Here is a 13,298-nt window from a genome sequence, read left to right as displayed (position 1 = left end):
AGGCAAACCTGGAGGCACAGCCATGCCGGAGCCTGGTGGCACGCCGTGATCGTATAGTGGTTAGTACTCTGCGTTGTGGCCGCAGCAACCCCGGTTCGAATCCGGGTCACGGCAGTCCACCCAGGGATGTGGGTGGATCATCCCAACGCTGACCCTTTTGTACCTAACTGACCGACAAGTTCTTTTCAGCACACAACAAGCCCAGAGGGTTTGCAAGGATGACTCGTTGTAGTCGTGGCCGAGTGGTTAAGGCGATGGACTTGAAATCCATTGGGGTCTCCCCGCGCAGGTTCAAACCCTGCCGACTACGTGTGTCTGATCCCTGGCTTCAGAGCTTCGCTTGTTGGTCGATCCAGCTCACGAAGTGCTGTATTTCTGCTGCTCAAGTTGTTACCATTGGATTTGCGGATGGAAAACTAAGCAGCCTGTCGTAGTTTCTCCTGTGTGTGTTCAACAAGCAGCCCTGTTGTCAAGTGATGCAGCTTCCGTTGTCATATTGTCCATAAACAGCTCGCACAACACGAAACCAAAAAAGAGCTGGAACAGGTTTTTGTTTAGAAAGGATGTGCATTGTGGCTAATCGAGTTGATCCTAACCTGAGCCATGTTCTAAGATGTTAAGGATTAAGGCCCCACCCTTTTGTTTTCACAATTACCATAATTCCCTGCCCCTGCTTGTTGTCCTTAATTCATTTAAAAATGTTTTGCACTCATGCTTTTCCTAATAGACAGCGAATAATGAGTAAACCTCTGGTGAAGATCTCTTACCTGTCGAAAAGGCAAAACATACAGCAAAGCCATACCACCTTCTTCTTCTTCTTCTTCTTCGTCGTTTAATGGCAAGTAGCACCAACTTTAAGGTGCATTATCGCCACCTTCTGTGTTGGAGTGTGGACAAGAGTTTGTCCCCACATAAAAAGAACCTAGATTCTCTTAATCAATCCTGTTATCTTTAAATAATGAAATGATCTCTTCAAGCCGTAACCGATTGTATTCTAAGGGTTCAAGTCAACAATTCCCACTTGCCTATTTTCCATCTGCAACGTTTACCCTTTCCTCAATATACTTTCGTCAAAAACAAACAACATGCTCTAAAAGCAGCATCTGAAGTCTAATCTCAGTTTAAAGCTTGATTACCACCATGTCGTCCAGCGTCCAGGTATGTGCAGATGAAAGGTCGTGACCTTTGCAGTCATTCTTTCGCAGAGGCAATATCGTAGCCTATGAGGTTTATCCGAGGCGTGATCTTTGCTGGTTGAAAACTTTACCCAATACCCCGCCAGGATGACTTGAAATACAGTCAGCTTTGGCAATTTTTGCCAGTCTCTTAAGAGACTTACAAGGTCGTTGTAAATGAAAGATGTCTGCTAGTGTTGTTAGTAGTGAGATTAGGGGAATCAAAGTTCCATCCCAATCGTTGGTGTCACATTCATTTCAATCTTTAATGTGGAAGTCAACGTTAAAGATATTAAGGTTATGTTTTTACAGAGTGTTCTCTACGTCATATGTGATGATTTTGCGGAGAAAAGAGAAAATCATAAAAATGATTTAGCTGGCTTTTCACAGGCAGGGTCACGTTTTGTCAAACGTGCTTTATCTCGTGCACCTCAATAGTCAGTTCATCATGTTACGCAGACACACCTACACTTCCTTCAGCTTAGTAACGCTGCCTCTCTGGTGACGTTTTGGAGAACGGCTGCTTTTTCCTCAAGAGAAGACTGTCTCAAGCTGAAGCAAGACTTCTCCCCTTAAAGAGCTCTTACGTACTCTGTTAGAAGACTGAAGCAGGTGCCGGCTCATTCTGGCCTTCTAGTAACATTTACTCTGTCCACAGACCAATGAGTAATGAACAGGTCATGATAAAGAAATCCCAATCCTTGTCTGCCAACATTATCAGACCGTAGGAGGCATGAGAGGTGATGCCCTGGTACTGAAGCATGAGCCCGGATAGCTCAGTCGGTAGAGCATCAGACTTTTAATCTGAGGGTCCAGGGTTCAAGTCCCTGTTCGGGCGATGAGTGCATGTTTGTGTCCTGCCGTCTGCGATCGTCTCCCCTTGGTGTTTGAGTCGGCCTCGAGGACGTATTGGATTTTGAAGGGCGGTTTCTCGGACAGAGGATGACTTGTCCTCGACTAAAATAAATGTAAGAGCTGTCCAAACTGAAAAGAACTTTCACTGACACCATTGCCCTTTGCTTTGCCATGAAATGCACACAAGTAATGTTTTTAATAAGGCATGATTGTTAAAACTAGTTGTATTGCTTAATTAAACTGAGGCCTAGTCCTGTCTTAAACTAATCCCTGTGCGGGAAACCACCCCTGAGAGACATTTTGCTTAAGGTTTGCAGATGAAAGTAAACAAAAAATTGATTGAGACCTCAGAAAATGAATGCCAAGCACCTTCCGGCCGACGCACTCAGTCAAACCTGGAGGCACAGCCATGCCGGAGCCTGGGGGCACGCCGTGATCGTATAGTGGTTAGTACTCTGCGTTGTGGCCGCAGCAACCCCGGTTCGAATCCGGGTCACGGCAGTCCACCCAGGGATGTGGGTGGATCATCCCAACGCTGACCCTTTTGTACCTAACTGACCGACAAGTTCTTTTCAGCACACAACAAGCCCAGAGGGTTTGCAAGGATGACTCGTTGTAGTCGTGGCCGAGTGGTTAAGGCGATGGACTTGAAATCCATTGGGGTCTCCCCGCGCAGGTTCAAACCCTGCCGACTACGTGTGTCTGCTCCCTGGCTTCAGAGCTTTGCTTGTTGGTCGTTCCAGCTCACGAAGTGCTGTATTTCTGCTGCTCAAGTTGTTACCATTGGATTTGCGGATGGAAAACTAAGCAGCCTGTCGTAGTTTCTCCTGTGTGTGTTCAACAAGCAGCCCTGTTGTCAAGTGATAAAGCTTCCGTTGTCATATTGTCCATAAACAGCTCGCACAACATGAAACCTAAAAAGAGCTGGAACAGGTTTTTGTTTAGAAAGGATGTGCATTGTGGCTAATCGAGTTGATCCTAACCTGAGCCATGTTCTAAGATGTTAAGGATTAAGGCCCCACCCTTTTGTTTTCACAATTACCATAATTCCCTGCCCCGGCTTGTTGTCCTTAATTCATTTAAAAATGTTTTGCACTCATGCTTTTCCTAATAGACAGCGAATAATGAGTAAACCTCTGGTGAAGATCTCTTACCTGTCGAAAAGGCAAAACATACAGCAAAGCCATACCACCTTCTTCTTCTTCTTCTTCTTCGTCGTTTAATGGCAAGTAGCACCAACTTTAAGGTGCATTATCGCCACCTTCTGTGTTGGAGTGTGGACAAGAGTTTGTCCCCACATAAAAAGAACCTAGATTCTCTTAATCAATCCTGTTATCTTTAAATAATGAAATGATCTCTTCAAGCCGTAACCGATTGTATTCTAAGGGTTCAAGTCAACAATTCCCACTTGCCTATTTTCCATCTGCAACGTTTACCCTTTCCTCAATATACTTTCGTCAAAAACAAACAACATGCTCTAAAAGCAGCATCTGAAGTCTAATCTCAGTTTAAAGCTTGATTACCACCATGTCGTCCAGCGTCCAGGTATGTGCACATGAAAGGTCGTGACCTTTGCCGTCATTCTTTCGCAGAGGCAATATCGTAGCCTATGAGGTTTATCCGAGGCGTGATCTTTGCTGGTTGAAAACTTTACCCAATACCCCGCCAGGATGACTTGAAATACAGTCAGCTTTGGCAATTTTTGCCAGTCTCTTAAGAGACTTACAAGGTCCTTGTAAATGAAAGATGTCTGCTAGTGTTGTTAGTAGTGAGATTAGGGGAATCAAAGTTCCATCCCAATCGTTGGTGTCACATTCATTTCAATCTTTAATGTGGAAGTCAACGCTAAAGATATTAAGGTTATATTTTTACAGAGTGTTCTCTACGTCATATGTGATGATTTTGCGGAGAAAAGAGAAAATCATAAAAATGATTTAGCTGGCTTTTCACAGGCAGGGTCACGTTTTTGTCACACGTGCTTTATCTCGTGCACCTCAATAGTCAGTTCATCATGTTACGCAGACACACCTACACTTCCTTCAGCTTAGTAACGCTGCCTCTCTGGTGACGTTTTGGAGAACGGCTGCTTTTTCCTCAAGAGAAGACTGTCTCAAGCTGAAGCAAGACTTCTCCCCTTAAAGAGCTCTTACGTACTCTGTTAGAAGACTGAAGCAGGTGCCGGCTCATTCTGGCCTTCTAGTAACATTTACTCTGTCCACAGACCAATGAGTAATGAACAGGTCATGATAAAGAAATCCCAATCCTTGTCTGCCAACATTATCAGACCGTAGGAGGCATGAGAGGTGATGCCCTGGTACTGAAGCATGAGCCCGGATAGCTCAGTCGGTAGAGCATCAGACTTTTAATCTGAGGGTCCAGGGTTCAAGTCCCTGTTCGGGCGATGAGTGCATGTTTGTGTCCTGCCGTCTGCGATCGTCTCCCCTTGGCGTTTGGGTCGGCCTCGAGGACGTATTGGATTTTGAAGGGCGGTTTCTCGGACAGAGGATGACTTGTCCTCGACTAAAATAAATGTAAGAGCTGTCCAAACTGAAAAGAACTTTCACTGACACCATTGCCCTTTGCTTTGCCGTGAAATGCACACAAGTAATGTTTTTAATAAGGCATGATTGTTAAAACTAGTTGTATTGCTTAATTAAACTGAGGCCTAGTCCTGTCTTAAACTAATCCCTGGGCGGGAAACCACCCCTGAGAGACATTTTGCTTAAGGTTTGCAGATGAAAGTAAACAAAAAATTGATTGAGACCTCAGAAAATGAATGCCAAGCACCTTCCGGCCGACGCACTCAGGCAAACCTGGAGGCACAGCCATGCCGGAGCCTGGTGTCACGCCGTGATCGTATAGTGGTTAGTACTCTGCGTTGTGGCCGCAGCAACCCCGGTTCGAATCCGGGTCACGGCAGTCCACCCAGGGATGTGGGTGGATCATCCCAACGCTGACCCTTTTGTACCTAACTGACCGACAAGTTCTTTTCAGCACACAACAAGCCCAGAGGGTTTGCAAGGATGACTCGTTGTAGTCGTGGCCGAGTGGTTAAGGCGATGGACTTGAAATCCATTGGGGTCTCCCCGCGCAGGTTCAAACCCTGCCGACTACGTGTGTCTGCTCCCTGGCTTCAGAGCTTCGCTTGTTGGTCGTTCCAGCTCACGAAGTGCTGTATTTCTGCTGCTCAAGTTGTTACCATTGGATTTGCGGATGGAAAACTAAGCAGCCTGTCGTAGTTTCTCCTGTGTGTGTTCAACAAGCAGCCCTGTTGTCAAGTGATGCAGCTTCCGTTGTCATATTGTCCATAAACAGCTCGCACAACATGAAACCAAAAAAGAGCTGGAACAGGTTTTTGTTTAGAAAGGATGTGCATTGTGGCTAATCGAGTTGATCCTAACCTGAGCCATGTTCTAAGATGTTAAGGATTAAGGCCCCACCCTTTTGTTTTCACAATTACCATAATTCCCTGCCCCGGCTTGTTGTCCTTAATTCATTTAAAAATGTTTTGCACTCATGCTTTTCCTAATAGACAGCGAATAATGAGTAAACCTCTGGTGAAGATCTCTTACCTGTCGAAAAGGCAAAACATACAGCAAAGCCATACCACCTTCTTCTTCTTCTTCTTCGTCGTTTAATGGCAAGTAGCACCAACTTTAAGGTGCATTATCGCCACCTTCTGTGTTGGAGTGTGGACAAGAGTTTGTCCCCACATAAAAAGAACCTAGATTCTCTTAATCAATCCTGTTATCTTTAAATAATGAAATGATCTCTTCAAGCCGTAACCGATTGTATTCTAAGGGTTCAAGTCAACAATTCCCACTTGCCTATTTTCCATCTGCAACGTTTACCCTTTCCTCAATATACTTTTGTCAAAAACAAACAACATGCTCTAAAAGCAGCATCTGAAGTCTAATCTCAGTTTAAAGCTTGATTACCACCATGTCGTCCAGCGTCCAGGTATGTGCACATGAAAGGTCGTGACCTTTGCCGTCATTCTTTCGCAGAGGCAATATCGTAGCCTATGAGGTTTATCCGAGGCGTGATCTTTGCTGGTTGAAAACTTTACCCAATACCCCGCCAAGATGACTTGAAATACAGTCAGCTTTGGCAATTTTTGCCAGTCTCTTAAGAGACTTACAAGGTCGTTGTAAATGAAAGATGTCTGCTAGTGTTGTTAGTAGTGAGATTAGGGGAATCAAAGTTCCATCCCAATCGTTGGTGTCACATTCATTTCAATCTTTAATGTGGAAGTCAACGTTAAAGATATTAAGGTTATGTTTTTACAGAGTGTTCTCTACGTCATATGTGATGATTTTGCGGAGAAAAGAGAAAATCATAAAAATGATTTAGCTGGCTTTTCACAGGCAGGGTCACCTTTTTGTCACACGTGCTTTATCTCGTGCACCTCAATAGTCAGTTCATCATGTTACGCAGACACACCTACACTTCCTTCAGCTTAGTAACGCTGCCTCTCTGGTGACGTTTTGGAGAACGGCTGCTTTTTCCTCAAGAGAAGACTGTCTCAAGCTGAAGCAAGACTTCTCCCCTTAAAGAGCTCTTACGTACTCTGTTAGAAGACTGAAGCAGGTGCCGGCTCATTCTGGCCTTCTAGTAACATTTACTCTGTCCACAGACCAATGAGTAATGAACAGGTCATGATAAAGAAATCCCAATCCTTGTCTGCCAACATTATCAGACCGTAGGAGGCATGAGAGGTGATGCCCTGGTACTGAAGCATGAGCCCGGATAGCTCAGTCGGTAGAGCATCAGACTTTTAATCTGAGGGTCCAGGGTTCAAGTCCCTGTTCGGGCGATGAGTGCATGTTTGTGTCCTGCCGTCTGCGATCGTCTCCCCTTGGCGTTTGGGTCGGCCTCGAGGACGTATTGTATTTTGAAGGGCGGTTTCTCGGACAGAGGATGACTTGTCCTCGACTAAAATAAATGTAAGAGCTGTCCAAACTGAAAAGAACTTTCACTGACACCATTGCCCTTTGCTTTGCCGTGAAATGCACACAAGTAATGTTTTTAATAAGGCATGATTGTTAAAACTAGTTGTATTGCTTAATTAAACTGAGGCCTAGTCCTGTCTTAAACTAATCCCTGGGCGGGAAACCACCCCTGAGAGACATTTTGCTTAAGGTTTGCAGATGAAAGTAAACAAAAAATTGATTGAGACCTCAGAAAATGAATGCCAAGCACCTTCCGGCCGACGCACTCAGGCAAACCTGGAGGCACAGCCATGCCGGAGCCTGGTGGCACGCCGTGATCGTATAGTGGTTAGTACTCTGCGTTGTGGCCGCAGCAACCCCGGTTCGAATCCGGGTCACGGCAGTCCACCCAGGGATGTGGGTGGATCATCCCAACGCTGACCCTTTTGTACCTAACTGACCGACAAGTTCTTTTCAGCACACAACAAGCCCAGAGGGTTTGCAAGGATGACTCGTTGTAGTCGTGGCCGAGTGGTTAAGGCGATGGACTTGAAATCCATTGGGGTCTCCCCGCGCAGGTTCAAACCCTGCCGACTACGTGTGTCTGCTCCCTGGCTTCAGAGCTTCGCTTGTTGGTCGTTCCAGCTCACGAAGTGCTGTATTTCTGCTGCTCAAGTTGTTACCATTGGATTTGCGGATGGAAAACTAAGCAGCCTGTCGTAGTTTCTCCTGTGTGTGTTCAACAAGCAGCCCTGTTGTCAAGTGATGCAGCTTCCGTTGTCATATTGTCCATAAACAGCTCGCACAACATGAAACCAAAAAAGAGCTGGAACAGGTTTTTGTTTAGAAAGGATGTGCATTGTGGCTAATCGAGTTGATCCTAACCTGAGCCATGTTCTAAGATGTTAAGGATTAAGGCCCCACCCTTTTGTTTTCACAATTACCATAATTCCCTGCCCCGGCTTGTTGTCCTTAATTCATTTAAAAATGTTTTGCACTCATGCTTTTCCTAATAGACAGCGAATAATGAGTAAACCTCTGGTGAAGATCTCTTACCTGTCGAAAAGGCAAAACATACAGCAAAGCCATACCACCTTCTTCTTCTTCTTCTTCTTCTTCTTCTTCTTCTTCTTCTTCTTCTTCGTCGTTTAATGGCAAGTAGCACCAACTTTAAGGTGCATTATCGCCACCTTCTGTGTTGGAGTGTGGACAAGAGTTTGTCCCCACATAAAAAGAACCTAGATTCTCTTAATCAAACCTGTTATCTTTAAATAATGAAATGATCTCTTCAAGCCGTAACCGATTGTATTCTAAGGGTTCAAGTCAACAATTCCCACTTGCCTATTTTCCATCTGCAACGTTTACCCTTTCCTCAATATACTTTCGTCAAAAACAAACAACATGCTCTAAAAGCAGCATCTGAAGTCTAATCTCAGTTTAAAGCTTGATTACCACCATGTCGTCCAGCGTCCAGGTATGTGCACATGAAAGGTCGTGACCTTTGCCGTCATTCTTTCGCAGAGGCAATATCGTAGCCTATGAGGTTTATCCGAGGCGTGATCTTTGCTGGTTGAAAACTTTACCCAATACCCCGCCAAGATGACTTGAAATACAGTCAGCTTTGGCAATTTTTGCCAGTCTCTTAAGAGACTTACAAGGTCGTTGTAAATGAAAGATGTCTGCTAGTGTTGTTAGTAGTGAGATTAGGGGAATCAAAGTTCCATCCCAATCGTTGGTGTCACATTCATTTCAATCTTTAATGTGGAAGTCAACGTTAAAGATATTAAGGTTATGTTTTTACAGAGTGTTCTCTACGTCATATGTGATGATTTTGCGGAGAAAAGAGAAAATCATAAAAATGATTTAGCTGGCTTTTCACAGGCAGGGTCACCTTTTTGTCACACGTGCTTTATCTCGTGCACCTCAATAGTCAGTTCATCATGTTATGCAGACACACCTACACTTCCTTCAGCTTAGTAACGCTGCCTCTCTGGTGACGTTTTGGAGAACGGCTGCTTTTTCCTCAAGAGAAGACTGTCTCAAGCTGAAGCAAGACTTCTCCCCTTAAAGAGCTCTTACGTACTCTGTTAGAAGACTGAAGCAGGTGCCGGCTCATTCTGGCCTTCTAGTAACATTTACTCTGTCCACAGACCAATGAGTAATGAACAGGTCATGATAAAGAAATCCCAATCCTTGTCTGCCAACATTATCAGACCGTAGGAGGCATGAGAGGTGATGCCCTGGTACTGAAGCATGAGCCCGGATAGCTCAGTCGGTAGAGCATCAGACTTTTAATCTGAGGGTCCAGGGTTCAAGTCCCTGTTCGGGCGATGAGTGCATGTTTGTGTCCTGCCGTCTGCGATCGTCTCCCCTTGGCGTTTGGGTCGGCCTCGAGGACGTATTGTATTTTGAAGGGCGGTTTCTCGGACAGAGGATGACTTGTCCTCGACTAAAATAAATGTAAGAGCTGTCCAAACTGAAAAGAACTTTCACTGACACCATTGCCCTTTGCTTTGCCGTGAAATGCACACAAGTAATGTTTTTAATAAGGCATGATTGTTAAAACTAGTTGTATTGCTTAATTAAACTGAGGCCTAGTCCTGTCTTAAACTAATCCCTGGGCGGGAAACCACCCCTGAGAGACATTTTGCTTAAGGTTTGCAGATGAAAGTAAACAAAAAATTGATTGAGACCTCAGAAAATGAATGCCAAGCACCTTCCGGCCGACGCACTCAGGCAAACCTGGAGGCACAGCCATGCCGGAGCCTGGTGGCACGCCGTGATCGTATAGTGGTTAGTACTCTGCGTTGTGGCCGCAGCAACCCCGGTTCGAATCCGGGTCACGGCAGTCCACCCAGGGATGTGGGTGGATCATCCCAACGCTGACCCTTTTGTACCTAACCGACCGACAAGTTCTTTTCAGCACACAACAAGCCCAGAGGGTTTGCAAGGATGACTCGTTGTAGTCGTGGCCGAGTGGTTAAGGCGATGGACTTGAAACCCAATGGGGTCTCCCCGCGCAGGTTCAAACCCTGCCGACTACGTGTGTCTGCTCCCTGGCTTCAGAGCTTGGCTTGTTGGTCGTTCCAGCTCACGAAGTGCTGTATTTCTGCTGCTCAAGTTGTTACCATTGGTTTTGCGGATGGAAAACTAAGCAGCCTGTCGTAGTTTCTCCTGTGTGTGTTCAACAAGCAGCCCTGTTGTCAAGTGATGCAGCTTCCGTTGTCATATTGTCCATAAACAGCTCGCACAACATGAAACCAAAAAAGAGCTGGAACAGGTTTTTGTTTAGAAAGGATGTGCATTTTGGCTAATCGAGTTGATCCTAACCTGAGCCATGTTCTAAGATGTTAAGGATTAAGGCCCCACCCTTTTGTTTTCACAATTACCATAATTCCCTGCCCCGGCTTGTTGTCCTTAATTCATTTAAAAATGTTTTGCACTCATGCTTTTCCTAATAGACAGCGAATAATGAGTAAACCTCTGGTGAAGATCTCTTACCTGTCGAAAAGGCAAAACATACAGCAAAGCCATACCACCTTCTTCTTCTTCTTCTTCGTCGTTTAATGGCAAGTAGCACCAACTTTAAGGTGCATTATCGCCACCTTCTGTGTTGGAGTGTGGACAAGAGTTTGTCCCCACATAAAAAGAACCTAGATTCTCTTAATCAATCCTGTTATCTTTAAATAATGAAATGATCTCTTCAAGCCGTAACCGATTGTATTCTAAGGGTTCAAGTCAACAATTCCCACTTGCCTATTTTCCATCTGCAACGTTTACCCTTTCCTCAATATACTTTTGTCAAAAACAAACAACATGCTCTAAAAGCAGCATCTGAAGTCTAATCTCAGTTTAAAGCTTGATTACCACCATGTCGTCCAGCGTCCAGGTATGTGCACATGAAAGGTCGTGACCTTTGCCGTCATTCTTTCGCAGAGGCAATATCGTAGCCTATGAGGTTTATCCGAGGCGTGATCTTTGCTGGTTGAAAACTTTACCCAATACCCCGCCAAGATGACTTGAAATACAGTCAGCTTTGGCAATTTTTGCCAGTCTCTTAAGAGACTTACAAGGTCGTTGTAAATGAAAGATGTCTGCTAGTGTTGTTAGTAGTGAGATTAGGGGAATCAAAGTTCCATCCCAATCGTTGGTGTCACATTCATTTCAATCTTTAATGTGGAAGTCAACGTTAAAGATATTAAGGTTATGTTTTTACAGAGTGTTCTCTACGTCATATGTGATGATTTTGCGGAGAAAAGAGAAAATCATAAAAATGATTTAGCTGGCTTTTCACAGGCAGGGTCACCTTTTTGTCACACGTGCTTTATCTCGTGCACCTCAATAGTCAGTTCATCATGTTACGCAGACACACCTACACTTCCTTCAGCTTAGTAACGCTGCCTCTCTGGTGACGTTTTGGAGAACGGCTGCTTTTTCCTCAAGAGAAGACTGTCTCAAGCTGAAGCAAGACTTCTCCCCTTAAAGAGCTCTTACGTACTCTGTTAGAAGACTGAAGCAGGTGCCGGCTCATTCTGGCCTTCTAGTAACATTTACTCTGTCCACAGACCAATGAGTAATGAACAGGTCATGATAAAGAAATCCCAATCCTTGTCTGCCAACATTATCAGACCGTAGGAGGCATGAGAGGTGATGCCCTGGTACTGAAGCATGAGCCCGGATAGCTCAGTCGGTAGAGCATCAGACTTTAATCTGAGGGTCCAGGGTTCAAGTCCCTGTTCGGGCGATGAGTGCATGTTTGTGTCCTGCCGTCTGCGATCGTCTCCCCTTGGCGTTTGGGTGGGCCTTGAGGACGTATTGTATTTTGAAGGGCGGTTTCTCGGACAGAGGATGACTTGTCCTCGACTAAAATAAATGTAAGAGCTGTCCAAACTGAAAAGTACTTTCACTGACACCATTGCCCTTTGCTTTGCCGTGAAATAATGCACACAAGTAATGTTTTTAATAAGGCATGATTGTTAAAACTAGTTGTATTGCTTAATTAAACTGAGGCCTAGTCCTGTCTTAAACTAATCCCTGGGCGGGAAACCACCCCTGAGAGACATTTTGCTTAAGGTTTGCAGATGAAAGTAAACAAAAAATTGATTGAGACCTCAGAAAATGAATGCCAAGCACCTTCCGGCCGACGCACTCAGGCAAACCTGGAGGCACAGCCATGCCGGAGCCTGGTGGCACGCCGTGATCGTATAGTGGTTAGTACTCTGCGTTGTGGCCGCAGCAACCCCGGTTCGAATCCGGGTCACGGCAGTCCACCCAGGGATGTGGGTGGATCATCCCAACGCTGACCCTTTTGTACCTAACTGACCGACAAGTTCTTTTCAGCACACAACAAGCCCAGAGGGTTTGCAAGGATGACTTGTTGTAGTCGTGGCCGAGTGGTTAAGGCGATGGACTTGAAATCCATTGGGGTCTCCCCGCGCAGGTTCAAACCCTGCCGACTACGTGTGTCTGCTCCCTGGCTTCAGAGCTTCGCTTGTTGGTCGTTCCAGCTCACGAAGTGCTGTATTTCTGCTGCTCAAGTTGTTACCATTGGATTTGCGGATGGAAAACTAAGCAGCCTGTCGTAGTTTCTCCTGTGTGTGTTCAACAAGCAGCCCTGTTGTCAAGTGATGCAGCTTCCGTTGTCATATTGTCCATAAACAGCTCGCACAACATGAAACCAAAAAAGAGCTGGAACAGGTTTTTGTTTAGAAAGGATGTGCATTGTGGCTAATCGAGTTGATCCTAACCTGAGCCATGTTCTAAGATGTTAAGGATTAAGGCCCCACCCTTTTGTTTTCACAATTACCATAATTCCCTGCCCCGGCTTGTTGTCCTTAATTCATTTAAAAATGTTTTGCACTCATGCTTTTCCTAATAGACAGCGAATAATGAGTAAACCTCTGGTGAAGATCTCTTACCTGTCGAAAAGGCAAAACATACAGCAAAGCCATACCACCTTCTTCTTCTTCTTCTTCGTCGTTTAATGGCAAGTAGCACCAACTTTAAGGTGCATTATCGCCACCTTCTGTGTTGGAGTGTGGACAAGAGTTTGTCCCCACATAAAAAGAACCTAGATTCTCTTAATCAATCCTGTTATCTTTAAATAATGAAATGATCTCTTCAAGCCGTAACCGATTGTATTCTAAGGGTTCAAGTCAACAATTCCCACTTGCCTATTTTCCATCTGCAACGTTTACCCTTTCCTCAATATACTTTCGTCAAAAACAAACAACATGCTCTAAAAGCAGCATCTGAAGTCTAATCTCAGTTTAAAGCTTGATTACCACCATGTCGTCCAGCGTCCAGGTATGTGCACATGAAAGGTCGTGACCTTTGC

The 13,298-nt window shown here is 45.0% G+C and overlaps 21 non-coding genes across 21 annotated transcripts; all 21 read left to right on the top strand.

Annotated features, from left to right (window-relative positions):
• The first annotated feature begins 42 nt into the window (after positions 1–42).
• trnah-gug (transfer RNA histidin (anticodon GUG)) lies at positions 43–114 on the top strand. The gene has a single exon. It is a non-coding gene; the product is annotated as a tRNA-His (tRNA).
• Positions 115–228: 114 nt separating this feature from the next.
• trnas-uga (transfer RNA serine (anticodon UGA)) lies at positions 229–310 on the top strand. The gene has a single exon. It is a non-coding gene; the product is annotated as a tRNA-Ser (tRNA).
• Positions 311–1,193: 883 nt separating this feature from the next.
• LOC135719499 (U4 spliceosomal RNA) lies at positions 1,194–1,334 on the top strand. Its single transcript, XR_010521135.1, has one exon. It is a non-coding gene; the product is annotated as a U4 spliceosomal RNA (small nuclear RNA).
• A 606-nt stretch (positions 1,335–1,940) lies between these two features.
• trnak-uuu (transfer RNA lysine (anticodon UUU)) lies at positions 1,941–2,013 on the top strand. The gene has a single exon. It is a non-coding gene; the product is annotated as a tRNA-Lys (tRNA).
• Positions 2,014–2,459: 446 nt separating this feature from the next.
• Positions 2,460–2,531, top strand: trnah-gug (transfer RNA histidin (anticodon GUG)). Its single transcript has one exon. It is a non-coding gene; the product is annotated as a tRNA-His (tRNA).
• Positions 2,532–2,645: 114 nt separating this feature from the next.
• trnas-uga (transfer RNA serine (anticodon UGA)) lies at positions 2,646–2,727 on the top strand. The gene has a single exon. It is a non-coding gene; the product is annotated as a tRNA-Ser (tRNA).
• An 883-nt stretch (positions 2,728–3,610) lies between these two features.
• Positions 3,611–3,751, top strand: LOC135719498 (U4 spliceosomal RNA). Its single transcript, XR_010521134.1, has one exon. It is a non-coding gene; the product is annotated as a U4 spliceosomal RNA (small nuclear RNA).
• A 607-nt stretch (positions 3,752–4,358) lies between these two features.
• trnak-uuu (transfer RNA lysine (anticodon UUU)) lies at positions 4,359–4,431 on the top strand. The gene has a single exon. It is a non-coding gene; the product is annotated as a tRNA-Lys (tRNA).
• A 446-nt stretch (positions 4,432–4,877) lies between these two features.
• Positions 4,878–4,949, top strand: trnah-gug (transfer RNA histidin (anticodon GUG)). The gene has a single exon. It is a non-coding gene; the product is annotated as a tRNA-His (tRNA).
• A 114-nt stretch (positions 4,950–5,063) lies between these two features.
• Positions 5,064–5,145, top strand: trnas-uga (transfer RNA serine (anticodon UGA)). The gene has a single exon. It is a non-coding gene; the product is annotated as a tRNA-Ser (tRNA).
• Positions 5,146–6,025: 880 nt separating this feature from the next.
• On the top strand, positions 6,026–6,166 carry LOC135719609 (U4 spliceosomal RNA). The gene has a single exon (XR_010521233.1). It is a non-coding gene; the product is annotated as a U4 spliceosomal RNA (small nuclear RNA).
• Positions 6,167–6,773: 607 nt separating this feature from the next.
• Positions 6,774–6,846, top strand: trnak-uuu (transfer RNA lysine (anticodon UUU)). Its single transcript has one exon. It is a non-coding gene; the product is annotated as a tRNA-Lys (tRNA).
• Positions 6,847–7,292: 446 nt separating this feature from the next.
• Positions 7,293–7,364, top strand: trnah-gug (transfer RNA histidin (anticodon GUG)). Its single transcript has one exon. It is a non-coding gene; the product is annotated as a tRNA-His (tRNA).
• Positions 7,365–7,478: 114 nt separating this feature from the next.
• trnas-uga (transfer RNA serine (anticodon UGA)) lies at positions 7,479–7,560 on the top strand. The gene has a single exon. It is a non-coding gene; the product is annotated as a tRNA-Ser (tRNA).
• A 910-nt stretch (positions 7,561–8,470) lies between these two features.
• On the top strand, positions 8,471–8,611 carry LOC135719608 (U4 spliceosomal RNA). Its single transcript, XR_010521232.1, has one exon. It is a non-coding gene; the product is annotated as a U4 spliceosomal RNA (small nuclear RNA).
• Positions 8,612–9,218: 607 nt separating this feature from the next.
• On the top strand, positions 9,219–9,291 carry trnak-uuu (transfer RNA lysine (anticodon UUU)). The gene has a single exon. It is a non-coding gene; the product is annotated as a tRNA-Lys (tRNA).
• A 446-nt stretch (positions 9,292–9,737) lies between these two features.
• Positions 9,738–9,809, top strand: trnah-gug (transfer RNA histidin (anticodon GUG)). Its single transcript has one exon. It is a non-coding gene; the product is annotated as a tRNA-His (tRNA).
• Positions 9,810–9,923: 114 nt separating this feature from the next.
• On the top strand, positions 9,924–10,005 carry trnas-uga (transfer RNA serine (anticodon UGA)). The gene has a single exon. It is a non-coding gene; the product is annotated as a tRNA-Ser (tRNA).
• Positions 10,006–10,885: 880 nt separating this feature from the next.
• On the top strand, positions 10,886–11,026 carry LOC135719607 (U4 spliceosomal RNA). The gene has a single exon (XR_010521231.1). It is a non-coding gene; the product is annotated as a U4 spliceosomal RNA (small nuclear RNA).
• Positions 11,027–12,154: 1,128 nt separating this feature from the next.
• trnah-gug (transfer RNA histidin (anticodon GUG)) lies at positions 12,155–12,226 on the top strand. The gene has a single exon. It is a non-coding gene; the product is annotated as a tRNA-His (tRNA).
• Positions 12,227–12,340: 114 nt separating this feature from the next.
• On the top strand, positions 12,341–12,422 carry trnas-uga (transfer RNA serine (anticodon UGA)). Its single transcript has one exon. It is a non-coding gene; the product is annotated as a tRNA-Ser (tRNA).
• Positions 12,423–13,298: the final 876 nt, after the last annotated feature.

Source organism: Paramisgurnus dabryanus, chromosome 14 (genome assembly GCF_030506205.2).
Source record: "Paramisgurnus dabryanus chromosome 14, PD_genome_1.1, whole genome shotgun sequence".
Taxonomy (NCBI): Eukaryota; Metazoa; Chordata; class Actinopteri; order Cypriniformes; family Cobitidae; genus Paramisgurnus; species Paramisgurnus dabryanus.
This window is presented reverse-complemented; position numbering and strand designations above follow the sequence as displayed.